Raw genomic sequence first — 12,202 nt, forward strand, 5'->3', positions numbered from 1 at the left:
AGAGGAGCAGCCAGGACTTGAACTGGGGCCCATACGAGATGCTGGTGCCGCAGGTGGAGGCTTAGCCTACTACGCCACAGCTCTGGCCCCTACATTTACATTTCTCATAGCCTTTTTCCTCCTACAACCCTATGGAATAGGTACTGGTACTGTCCCCACCTTGCAGACGCACACAGCCTGGGTAACTCCCTCAAGGTCATGAAGCTGGGAACAGGGGAGACTGGGCTCAGACCCCAAAAGCCTGGTCTTTGATCATGGGCCATCCTGCTCCCTTACTGTAGGGGCCAGGTGGGCAGTGCTGGGATAGGCAGAGAAGAGACCCTTCCTGAAGCCCTTGGGGCTCTGCGGGTCTCCCTGCAATTGCTCTGTACTCATGCATTTCAAAGAAAACCTGGCAGAAGTGTTGCTGAGTGTGGATCATCAGTGCCCACTATCAGAGACTGGACTCTAAGAAGGAAGGATCCCATGGTGAGCCTTTGGCACTGTTTCCTGAAAACTGCACCCTTTAGGAAGAAGCAGTATGGTGCATATGGTGAAGAGGTTTAAAAGCTCATATCCTGGGGCCAGCACCGCGGCTCAGTAGGCTAATCCTCTACCTTGCGGCGCCGGCACACCGGGTTCTAGTCCCGGTCGGGCACCAGATTCTGTCCCAGTTGCCCCTCTTCCAGGCCAGCTCTCTGCTGTGGCCCAGGAGTGCAGTGGAGGATGGCCCAAGTGCTTGGGCCCTGCACCCCATGGGAGACCAGGAGAAGCACCTGGTTCCTGCCTTCGGATCAGCGCGGTGCGCCGGCCACAGCACGCCGGCCGTGGCGGCCATTGGAGGGTGAACCAACTGCAAAAAGGAAGACCTTTCTCTCTGCCTCTCTCTCTCACTGTCCACTCTGCCTGTCAAAAAAAAAAAAAAAAAAAAAAAACAACTCATATCCTGGGTGCTGGCACTATGGCACAGTGCATTGATGCCCGCATCCCATATGAGTGCTGGTTCCAGTCCTGGCTGCTGCCTGCTGGTGCTTCAAGTGCCTGGGCTCCTGTCACCCAGGTAGGACACAAGATGGATTTCCTGGCTCCTGGCGCTTGGGGCCATTTGGGAAGTGAAACAATAGATGAAGAAATTCCTCTCTGTGACTCCCTCTCTCTCTGTAACTCTGCCTTTCATATACATCGGTCTTTCTTTTTTTTTAAGCACACATCCTGGAGCCAGACTGCCTGGGTTTGGTCCTAGCCTACGTTAAGTTACTGAGCCCCAGTCTCCTTGTCTGTGAACCGGTGGATAATAATAGCAACAGCACCTGAATTACAGGATTCTAATGAAGGTTCAACTGATACGTGTGCTCAGCACCCACTCTCACAGAGTAAGCACTATATGAACATCCACTGTTTGTGTGCTTTAACTAAAAAATAAACTTAATTATAATAGCTACATTTAGCACTGAATGACACATCTGGGAAGCAAGAGTTAAATGCACAGCCTGGGACCGTTCTAAGTTGCTCACTTCGTTTATCGGTTCAGAGAAAAGTCCGGTTTTTCCCTCACCATCCTGTCTTGCCATCAAACTGACCTTGCCTTGGAGGGCTCGGTGGGGGGAAGGTCCTCCCAGACCTTGCTGTTGAGCTGGGCGCTGACCAGTGCCAGCAGGGGCAGGTGTGCAGGGCTGCACCTTCCTCCCAGAATCTGTCTTCCAGCAGGTGATGGGACAGGAACTGGGAGCTTCGCAGTCCGAACAGACTTAAGGAGGTTTCATTACAAGGCCCTGAAAACCCCCTGAGCTTGCCCAGCTGGGGAGGGGCAGTGGGGGGTTCTGGATCACAGAGGAGAGCAGCGGCTGCCCTAGTTCTTGCCTCCTGGGTCCTTGTGAGGAGCTCCCCTGGGCTGCAGGGAGCCCGCGCAGACGCTGTGGGGGAGGGTCTTCTTTGCAGCAACGGGGTCAGCACTCTTGCGTTCCCAACTGCCCTGAGGAGCAGAGCGGAAGCCCCCACTCTCTGGGAAGCGCATGGTGGTCCCCCTGGGGCAGGGCGGGTGGTGGTGTAGACGTTGTCCCTGAGCGGGCCTGGATGATGCCCCGAGCCCAGCGGCATCTTGGCAGCTCTCCACAAGGCCTGCGTCCCCAGCACCCCAGCCCGCAGGCCCATCTTCACTCCCCGTAGGCCAAGGAGACCACGGCCAAGAACGCAAAACCCTGCGACCTGCCATGGTGTCCATCACGTTCTGCTCCATCTTCGCGCTGGAGCGCACGCAGCCGCTCCGGAGCGCCCCTCCTCCACCAGGGCGTGCGTGCCGGCTGCCTACGTGCGGCAGCCTCCAGGACCAGCGCAGGTGTGTCGGTGAGGCAGTGAATCACTTTATGGGCGGCTCCCATCTCGTCCGGGATGGAGGCGGGGACTGGCGGCTCCACAGACAGCAATACACCCTCGCCGTGCCTCCCTGATGGCGCGCACCTGCGACAGGCCCACTTCGGGGAGCTGGCCATTATCTTGGGAGCCCACAGGGTGCTTGCGCCCCTGTGAAGCCCCGCGCCAGCGCACAGGCACCTGCTCCCGCTGCGGAGTCCCAGCCTCCCTCCAGTCAGCCACAGGGTGGCGCGCGGCTGGGCGCGGAGACTCGGCCCCGGGCAGGCGCGGAGTGCGGGTGCCCACCTGCGGCGCGCCAGGGAGGCGGGGACCGGCGCTCTGGGCCGCCAGGGGCTCGGGGCTGGTCGCCGTCCCGGGACCCCCTCACTCACTGCGGGGTCCGCCACAGGCCACGTGGCCTCACTGTTTTGTTTTGTTTTGTTTCCTCTTTGTATTCGATAGGCGGACATACAGAGGGAAAGAGCCTTTGTGTCCCTGGGAATGTAGCACCAACCACGGTCCTGTCTCATTTTCTCCTTACTTAGAGGGCGAGGGCGGGAGCTAGAGCAATCTTTCACCTGCTGGTTCACGCCCCATGTTACAGAAACCTGGGCTGGGAAAACTCCCTCCCTCCACACAGGCACCAGAGACAGTGGAGGATCGAGCAGTTTATTCCGCCAGCGGCCTCAGCTGGAGTCATTTCCTGAGAACTGATTGACAATCCCAAGTTTCCTACAGTATTTATGGGTTCGTCAGCATCATACCTTCGCCGTTACAGCATCGGTGGGTGTAAATTGCAGCCTACTTGACTTAGGACCACACTTCCGACGGTCGGTGGGTCCGGTATGTTGGTAAAGAGCTACCAGAGGCAGATCTATTAGGACAGATGGATGACTGGAGCTTACAGAAGCAGAACTTAGGCCATCTCCCCTCCCTAGACAAGATACCAGTGGGCACCTGCCTCACTAGGTAATTGCCAGCAGCCACTGTGCAAGGTTTGTGTTGGGAGGAGGGGTCCGCTTTTCTCTCTTTGTCTCTGGTTGCGGCTGTATTTCCTCTACACCCAAATGGCTGCATGACTCTATCCAGGTCTCCCCGTGGGTGTCAGGGACCCAGGTGCTCCGGCCATCCTCTGTTGCTTTGCCAGGTGCATTAGCAGGGAGCTGGATTGGAAGTGCAGCAGAGGGGACTCGAACCCGGGGCTCACACGGTGTGCTGGTGTGCTCGCGTTGCAGGTGGTGGCTAAACCCGCTGTGCCACAATGCGGGCCCTAACGGCTATGTGTCTTACAGGCTTCCCTCCAAGCCAGGGTCTCTGAGGTGTGTTGACCACTGTCCCTTTCGCATCACGGTGCAGCACATGCATACCTTGAGAACGCAGATGAAGCAAACGCCTAACAAAATACTCACTCTTACTACAGATGATATACATTACCATTTTATTTATTTTTTACATGAATGTTGTTAGAGAGCCATTAATGACTTCACAACACACAGATAATCTCACAAACTAGCATTTCAAAAACCCTTCCCCAGAACAGGGCTGAGCAGTCTTACTGTAAAGAGCCTGTGGTGGGGCTTTCAGGCCTTGCAGTCCACTGGATTTCCTGTTGCAAGTGCAAAGCTCAAATCCTGCCGCGTGTTTCTCAAAACAGCCACAGACGAAATGCAAAGAAACGCTTGTGGCTCTGTTTCAACACAAAATTATAGACATTGCAATTTGAATGTCATGCAATCTTCCCATTATGAAATTCTTCTTTTTGACTTCTTAGCTCGAAAGACATACAAAAAATGGATAGTGGGATGGAGATTTAAAAAAAATTTTTTTTCTAAATTTACTTGAAATGCAGGAAGAGAGAAAGACAGAGATTTTCTGTGTACTGGTTCACTCCCCATATGCCCACAGCAGCCAGGACTGGGCCAGGCTGGAGTCTGGAGCCAGGAAATCGATCTAGGGGTCCCCCAACCCGCCCCGGGGTCGTATAGGAGGCAGGGTCCCAAGTGCTTGAGCCTTCACTGCTGCCCCACCCAGGGTTCTCCTTAGCAGGCAGCTGGAAGTGGAAGTGGAGCTGGGTCTGGAACCCGGGTACCGTGGCGTGGGATGTGAGTGTGCCCCGAGCCCCTGGTTCCGGGCCCCACCGAAGACTTCCAGCTTTCTGGAGCCAGGGATCATTCCTTGTCTTTCTTCCCCACTGCATCTCTAAGCCTGTGTGTGTTCAGTCACTTACTGTAGTTGGCAAGTGAATTAATTATTGAAGAGAAAAATTTGGGGGCTGGCGCTGTGGCATAGTGGGTAGAGCCACCGCCTGCAGTGCCGGCATCCCACATGGGTGCCGGTTGGAAACCTGGCTGCTCCATTTCCGATCCAGCTCTCTACTATGACCTGGAAAAGCAGTAGAAGATGACCCAAGTCCTTGGGCCCCTGCAGCTGCGTGGGAAGACCCAGAGGAAGCTCCTGGCACCTGGCTTCAGATCGGCGCAGCCAAATGGAGAGTGAATCATGGATGGAAGACTCTCTCACTCTCTCTCTCTCTCTCTGCCTCTGTGTAACTCTGTCTTTCAAAAAAATTTAAAAAGAGATAAAAATTTGTACATTAAATATTGTTATTACAAAAGACCTGCCTGTTCATGAAAGAAAAATGAACAGCGCAGCCAAACAAAAGCAATAAGCAAATCCTTGGTAGTCCTACCAGTCAGAAATAACAAATTCTTCCATCCTCTTATGCAATAGATGGCAAGCACTTGGGGAAAGGTCATTTTCTGGCCAAGGGAGTGGTGAAAAGTTCTATTTCCCCTCAATCCACCAGAGACCCTTTAAGACGGCGGCGGGGGTGGGGTGTGAAGCCGGGAGGAAAGACGGGGAGGACTGCGGAAGTCATTTCACGGGCAGTTGACCCGTTCCTACCTCAACAGGCCAAGCTGGACCCCAAGGGACCGGGGCAGTGCCTGTTCTTGCTGGCTGTGCAGTTGAAAGGGCTGCGATGTGACACAGCCCCAGGGGGTCTCGGAGGCTGTAGGGGTCAGTGGGGGGACCGGGCGTCTGGCTTCATCTGGGTGTCTGAGGAGGCCAGTGCTGAGCCGGATTCGCTGAGCAGGAAAGTGGGAAGTTCCCCAGTGAGTGAGCCGGCATCTGGCTGGGGGGGGGGGGGGGGCGGGGGGCGGGGAGGCAGGAAGTGTAGTGAGATCAGCCTGCCAGTGTTAGCAAGCACCTCATCAGGACAGCACTGCCATCTGGATCTCCAACTACTCATTTCTGGGAACCAAAGGAAGAAATAAACACATTTTTAAAAATGTCCTGAGGAAGTCAGCAGCCAGCCCCACAATGCCCAGTGTCCCATAGGACAACTGCTTGTTTCTCATGGAGTCACTGGCAAGAAAATAAAGAGGAAGCAAAGGGGAGGGAGATCGGCCATGGGAGAAAAGGAACTCGAGAGACACAGCCAAACGCACGTGTGGACCTTATTTATTTCTTGATTGGAACAAGCCAACTGTGGAGGGCAGCTTTGAAGTAGCAAGAGAGCTGAATGTGAACTGAGCAAGCAAGATACAAGGTGTTAATGTCATTGGGCGCAATAACGGCATTTTATTCTTTAAAAAAATTTTTTTTTTGACAGGCAGAGTGGACAGTGTGAGAGAGAGACAGAAAGAAAGGTCTTCCTTCCCTTGGTTCATCCCCCAAAGGCCACTGCGGCTGGCGCTGCAGCCAGTGCAGCGCGCTGATCCGAAGCCAGGAGCCAGGTGCTTCTCCTGGTCTCCCATGCGGGTGCAGGGCCCAAGCACCTGGGCCATCCTCCACTGCCTTCCTGGCCACATCAGAGAGCTGGACTGGAAGAAGAGCAACTGGGACAGAATCCGGCACCCCGACCAGGACTAGAACCTGGTGTGCTGGCACCGCAAGGTGGAGGATTAGCCTATTGAGCTGCGGCGCCGGCCTTTTAAAAATTTTTTAAAACATTCATACCTCTTTTTCTTTCTTTTTTTTTTTTTAAGATTTTTATTTATTTATTTATTTATTTATTTATTTGACAGGTAGAATTACAGTGAGAGAGAGAGACAGAGAAAGGTCTTCTGTTGGTTCACTCCCCAAATGGCTACAATGGCCGGAGCTGTGCCAATCCGAAGCCAGGAGCCAGGTGCCTCCTCCTGGTCTCCCAAGTGGGTACAGGGGCCCAAGCACCTGGGCCATCCTCCACTGCACTCCCGGGCCACAGCAGAGAGCTGGACTGGAAGAGGAGCAACCGGGACTAGAACCAGTTCCCATATGGGATGCCGGAGCTGCAGGCGGAGGATTAATCTAGTGTGTTACTGCGCCGGCCCCCAATAACGGCATTTTTATTTTATTTTTTTATTTTTTATTTTTTATTGACAGGCAGAGTGGACAGTGAGAGAGAGAGAGACAGAGAGAAAGGTCTTCCTTTTGCCATTGGTTCACCCTCCAATGGCCGCCACGGCCAGCACGCTGCGGCCGGTGTACCGCGCTGATCCGATGGCAGGAGCCAGGTGCTTCTCCTGGTCTCCCATGGGGTGCAGGGCCCAAGCACTTGGGCCATCCTCCACTGCACTCCCTGGCCACAGCAGAGAGCTGGCCTGGAAGAGGGGCAACCGGGACAGAATCCGGCACCCTGACCGGGACTAGAACCCGGTGTGCCGGCACCACAAGGCGGAGGATTAGCCTAGTGAGCCGCGGCGCCGGCAATAACGGCATTTTTAAAAACCCCTTGCTAGTTACAGATGCATATAAGTGAGATGACTGACATCTGGGGAGTGCTTTAAAATATTCTGGGAAAATGTTGGAGGGAATAATAAAATAGGCAAAATGTTGATAGTTCTTGAAGCTTGGTGGTGGGTATATAGAGATTTATTATGCTAAGTTTCTGGGCTTTGTGTATACGTGGATTTAAAAATATTTATAATAAAAGATAACGAGAAAGAGAGAGGTACCTTATAAGCCTGCCAAGGAGTCTGAATTTGCCTTTGAAAAATATCTATTTATGGGGCTGGCGCTGTAGCACAGCAGGTTAAAGCCCTGGCCTGAAGCGCCAGCATCCCATATGGGTGCCAGTTCTAGTCCTGGCTGCTCCTCTTCCAATCCAGCTCTCTGCTATGGCCTGGGAAAGCTGTAGAAGTCCTTGGGCCCCCGCACCTGCATGGGAGACCCAGAAGAAGCTCCTGGCTCCTGGCTTCGTATCAGCGCAGCTCCAGCTGTTGCAGCCATTTGGGGAGTGAACCAGCAGATGGAAGACCTCTCTGTCTCTACCCCTCTCTGTAACTCTTTTTTTTCAAATAAATAATATATATATATATATATATATATTTGAAAGGCAGACTTACAGAGAGAGGCGAGAGGAAGAGAGAATCTTCCAACCACTGATTCACTCCTCGAGGACTTGAGCCAACTTATGCTACTTTCCCAGGTGCGCTAGCAGGGAGCTGGATCAGAAGTGGACCAGCTGGGTTTCAAACCAGTGCCCATATGGGATGCCAACACTGAAAGCAGAGACTTAACCTCTACACCACAACACACGCCCTTGAAATTGATTTTTAACTTTTTATTTTGATACGATTTTTTTTTAATTTGAGAGGAAGAGGGAGAGAGGGAGAAAAAGAATGTACTCTCCAAATGCCTGAAACAGCTGCGACAGTTCCAGGAGCCAGGGACTCCGTCCAGGCTCCCACATGGGTGGCAGGAACCCAAGGACTTGAGCCATCTCTGCTGCCTCCAGAGTCTGCATTAGCAGTAAGCTGGAGTCTGGAGCTGGAACCAGGAATTGATGTGGGCATCTTATCCACTGGGCTAAACATCCATTCCTAATAATTATAAATAATAAATAAATAATAATAAATTTAGATTTATAGATGAGTTGCAAAGATGGCAGAGCGTGCCCATATACGATTCACCACCTGCCTCTAATGTTACACCTTATAAAAGGGTACTTCAAAAAGTTTGTGGAAAATGGCATTAAAATACAAAAATGAAAAACAGAAACTTTATTTCTCAACGTAAGCTCTATCAAGTTCCAAACACTTGTAAGCAGTGATAACATTCAGTCCATCCCTAAAGAACTGAGGGTCCTGGGAATTTAACCAGGTCAATGAAGTCTTTTTTACATGATTAACTGATGAAAATGGGTGCCCTATAATGTTTTTTTAAAAAGATCTATTTATTTAATTGAAAGTCAGAGTTACAGAGAGAGAAGGAGAGGCAGAGAGAGAGAGAGAGAGAGAGAGAGAGGTCTTCCATCTGCTGGTTCAATCCCCGTTTGGCAGCAATGGTCGGAACTGCAATCTGAAGCCAGGAGCTTCTTCCGGGTCTCCCATGCGGTGCAAGGGCCCAAGGACTTGGGCCATCTTCCACTGCTTTCCCAGGCCATAGCAGGGAGCTGGATCAGAAGAGGAGCAGCCGGGACTGGAACTGGTGTCCATATGGGATGCCGGCACTGCAGGTGGTGGCTTAACTCACTATGCCACAGCACCAGCCACCGCCCCCCCACCATGATGTTTTAAGATTACAAAAACAAAAAGAAGTCAGAAGGAGCAAATTAGGACTGTAAGGGGGCTGCCCAATGATTTCTCACCAAAACACTTATAAAGGGGGCCGACATTGTGGCACAGTGAGTTAAGCCATCACCTGCAATGCTGGCATCCCATATGAGCCAGCCATTTGGGGAGTGAAGCAGTGGATAGATGATCTCTCTGTCTCTCCCTCTAACTCTGTCTTTCAAATAGATAAATAAATCTTTTTAAAATTTGCATAATTTCCCTTATTTGATGAGAAGAATGAGCAAGAGCACTATCATAGTGGAGAAAGACGTCTTGGGGAAGCTTTCCCGAGGCATTTTTCTGCTATATTTTGGCTTTTCCTAAAAACTCTCTGAACACGTGGGTGTTATTGTTCTTTGGCCCTCCAGAAAGTCAGCAAGCAAAATGTCTTGAGCATCCCCCAAAAACACTGTTCTCATGACCTTTGCTCTTACTGGTCTGCTTTTGCTTTGACTACACCAGGTCTGCCTCTTGGTAGCCATCACTTTTGTTGTGCTTTTTCTTCGGGATAATAGTGGTAAAGCTATGTTTCATTTCCTGATATCATTCTTCAAAAAATTTATGCTTCAGGATGTTGATCCCACAAGTTAAAGCTTCCCACTGAAAGCTCTTTTCTTGTCTGCAGCTGACTTGGGTGCCACAATTTTGGCACCCATGGAGTTTGTTTATTATTTTTCAAATCTTTTTTTTTTTTTTGCTTAACTTTAATTTTTCAGAGTTGTGCTAGCTGAACCCGTGGAGATGTTTATGGTGTTGTTTTTTTAAAGATTTATTATTGTTTATCTGAAAGACAGAGTTACAGAGAGGCAGAAGTAGAGCAAGAGAGAGGTTTTTCATCTGCTGGTTCACTCCCCAAATGGCTGCAATGGCTGGAGCTGCACCAATCTGAAGCCAGGAGCCAGGAGCTTCTTCTGAGTCTCCCACTTGGGTGCAAGGGCCCAAGGGGTTGGGCCATCTTCTATGCTTTCCCAAGCCAGAGCAGAGAGCTGGATTGGAAGTGAAGCATCTGGGACTCAAACCAATGCCCATATGGGATGCCGGCACTGAAGGTGGCAGCTTTACCCACTATGCCACAGCACCTGCCCCTGGTGTTATTGTTCATGTTGTTAATCACTGATCCTCTTCAAACAGGATGTGGATAAGATCCTTTTTTCTTTGCAATGGTCGGCTGCTGTAAGCTTCATCTTCAGCATCATTTTTTCCCTTCTCAAAATGAACTGTGCATTTGTAAACTGCTGATTTCCGTGGGGCATCATCCCCATAAAGTTTTTTTTTTTTTTTGACAGGCAGAGTGGACAGTGAGAGAGAGAGACAGAGAGAAAGGTCTTCCTTTGCCATTGGTTCACCCTCCAATGGCCGCCGCGGCCGGCGCACCGCGCTGATCCGATGGCAGGAGCCAGGTGCTTCTCCTGGTCTCCCATGGGGTGCAGGGCCCAAGGACTTGGGCCATCCTCCACTGCACTCCCTGGCCACAGCAGAGGGCTGGCCTGAAAGAGGGGCAACCAGGACAGAATCCGGCGCCCCGACCGGGACTAGAACCCGGTGTGCCGGTGCCGCAAGGCGGAGGATTAGCCTAGTGAGCTGCGGCGCCGGCCCCCCATAAAGTTTTCATAAAGCATCAATGACTTCACCATTCTGCCATTCGATCTGATGCTTGTTCTTGCTTCAGTGCTGGGACAGGGGCTGATTCCGGACTGATGTCCTATCTTTCAAACTAGATCTAGTTCAGACACATTATAACAAGTTGCCATGCGTTCATTTTGGAACAAAACGTTTTTGAAATTCATACATAGTTTTTCATAATATACATTCTATGAGAGGGCTTCAAAAAGTTCATGGAGAAGGGAATGAAGATATAGTGCAAGTTTTCTTTGAAAAGGGCAGAGTTGCATTGTACAATTGCTTCTTATAATCAGATGGCAGTGGGATATATATAGTCTCCACACGTCTTTTTTTTTTGTAAATTAAAAAAATGTTTTTCAGAAAGCATGATTAGGGTAATTCACTAATGGTGGCATCAAGCTTTTTCTTCTTAGCTTCAGAAAAATCACCCACCTTTTGATCTTTTTAAGAAACCTAGAAGGTTGGGGCCAGCGTTGTGGCATGGTGAGTGAGGTCTCTGCCTGTGATGCCAGCATCCCATATGGGTGCTGGTTCATGTCCCGGATGCTCTACTTTTTTTTTTTTTTAATTATTTATTTGAAAGAGTTCAGAGAGGCAGAGGGAGAGAGAGCGAGAGAGAGAGGTCTTCCATCCACCGGTACACTCCCTCAAATGGCCTCAACAGCTGGAGCAGTGCTGATTTAAAGCCAGGAGCCAGGAGCTTCTTCCAGGTCTTCCACGCCAGTGCAGGGGCTCAAGGACTCGGGCCATCTTCTACTGCTTTCCTAGACATAGCAGAGAGCTGGATTGGAAGTGGAGCAGCTGGGACTTGAATTGGTTCCTATATGGGATGCTGGCACTGCACACAGTAGCTTTACCCTCTATGCCACAGTGCCGGCCCCATGGCTACTCCATTTCTAATCCACCTCCCTGCTAATGGCTTGGGAAAAGCAGCTGAAGATGGCTCAAATGCTTGGTTCCCTGCTACCCACGTGGGAGATCTGACCTGAGGGGAAGCTCCTAGCTCCTGGCTTTGGCTTGGCTCAGCCCTGGCCCTTGTGGCCAGCTGGGGGAGTGAACCAATGGATGGACAATCTCTTTTTGTCTCTCTCCCTTTCTCCCTGCAATTCATTCAAAGTAGATAAACACGCCTTTAAAAAATAAGTAATTGTGATTATATGAAATATAGTGACTGCGAGGAAGGTATCTAAACTGACTAGTTAGATTTGGCTTAAGTCCCTAATTACACAGAGCAAGTTTGTAGAAGGCAGGAGCTAGCGGGAAGACTTCTAACAAGAAGCAGAGAGGGGAGATGGGGGAATGAATGGGACCAGCTGCAGGTTGGCCTCTGGCCAGGTGCTAAGAGCTGGTTGGAGGCACAGTGGTTGCTCTCATGTTTGCAGTCTGAGTCCAATCCACTGAATACGTTGAGCAGGGCGGGCCAGGTGACACAGCAGCTGGAACTGGCTACCCCAGGGCCAGTTTCTGGACTTCTCAGATAGTGTTATTTATCTATTGAATTGCAAAGACACTCTAACTAGTCACAAGCTCAGAAACTAACCTTTGTTCATCAGAATGTGAAAAGGAGAAAGGAGATGGATTTATTACGATTACAGTATCTCCTTGGTCCCTTCCGATAGGGCACAGTGTCATGGTCTTGTCTTCCACAACTCTGGTGCTCGCGGAGAATCGTGTCAGGTGTTTTGTGGACTGTTCTGCAGGTGTGTCTGATG

The 12,202-nt window shown here is 50.8% G+C and overlaps 1 long non-coding RNA gene across 1 annotated transcript; it reads right to left on the reverse strand.

Annotated features, from left to right (window-relative positions):
• Positions 1 to 3,750: 3,750 nt before the first annotated feature.
• Positions 3,751 to 5,428, reverse strand: LOC138846195 (uncharacterized). Its single transcript, XR_011383639.1, has 2 exons — positions 5,233 to 5,428; positions 3,751 to 4,015 (listed from the first exon to the last, which is right to left on the reverse strand). It is a non-coding gene; the product is annotated as an uncharacterized lncRNA (long non-coding RNA).
• Positions 5,429 to 12,202: the final 6,774 nt, after the last annotated feature.

Source organism: Oryctolagus cuniculus, chromosome 17 (genome assembly GCF_964237555.1).
Source record: "Oryctolagus cuniculus chromosome 17, mOryCun1.1, whole genome shotgun sequence".
Lineage (NCBI taxonomy): Eukaryota > Metazoa > Chordata > Mammalia > Lagomorpha > Leporidae > Oryctolagus > Oryctolagus cuniculus.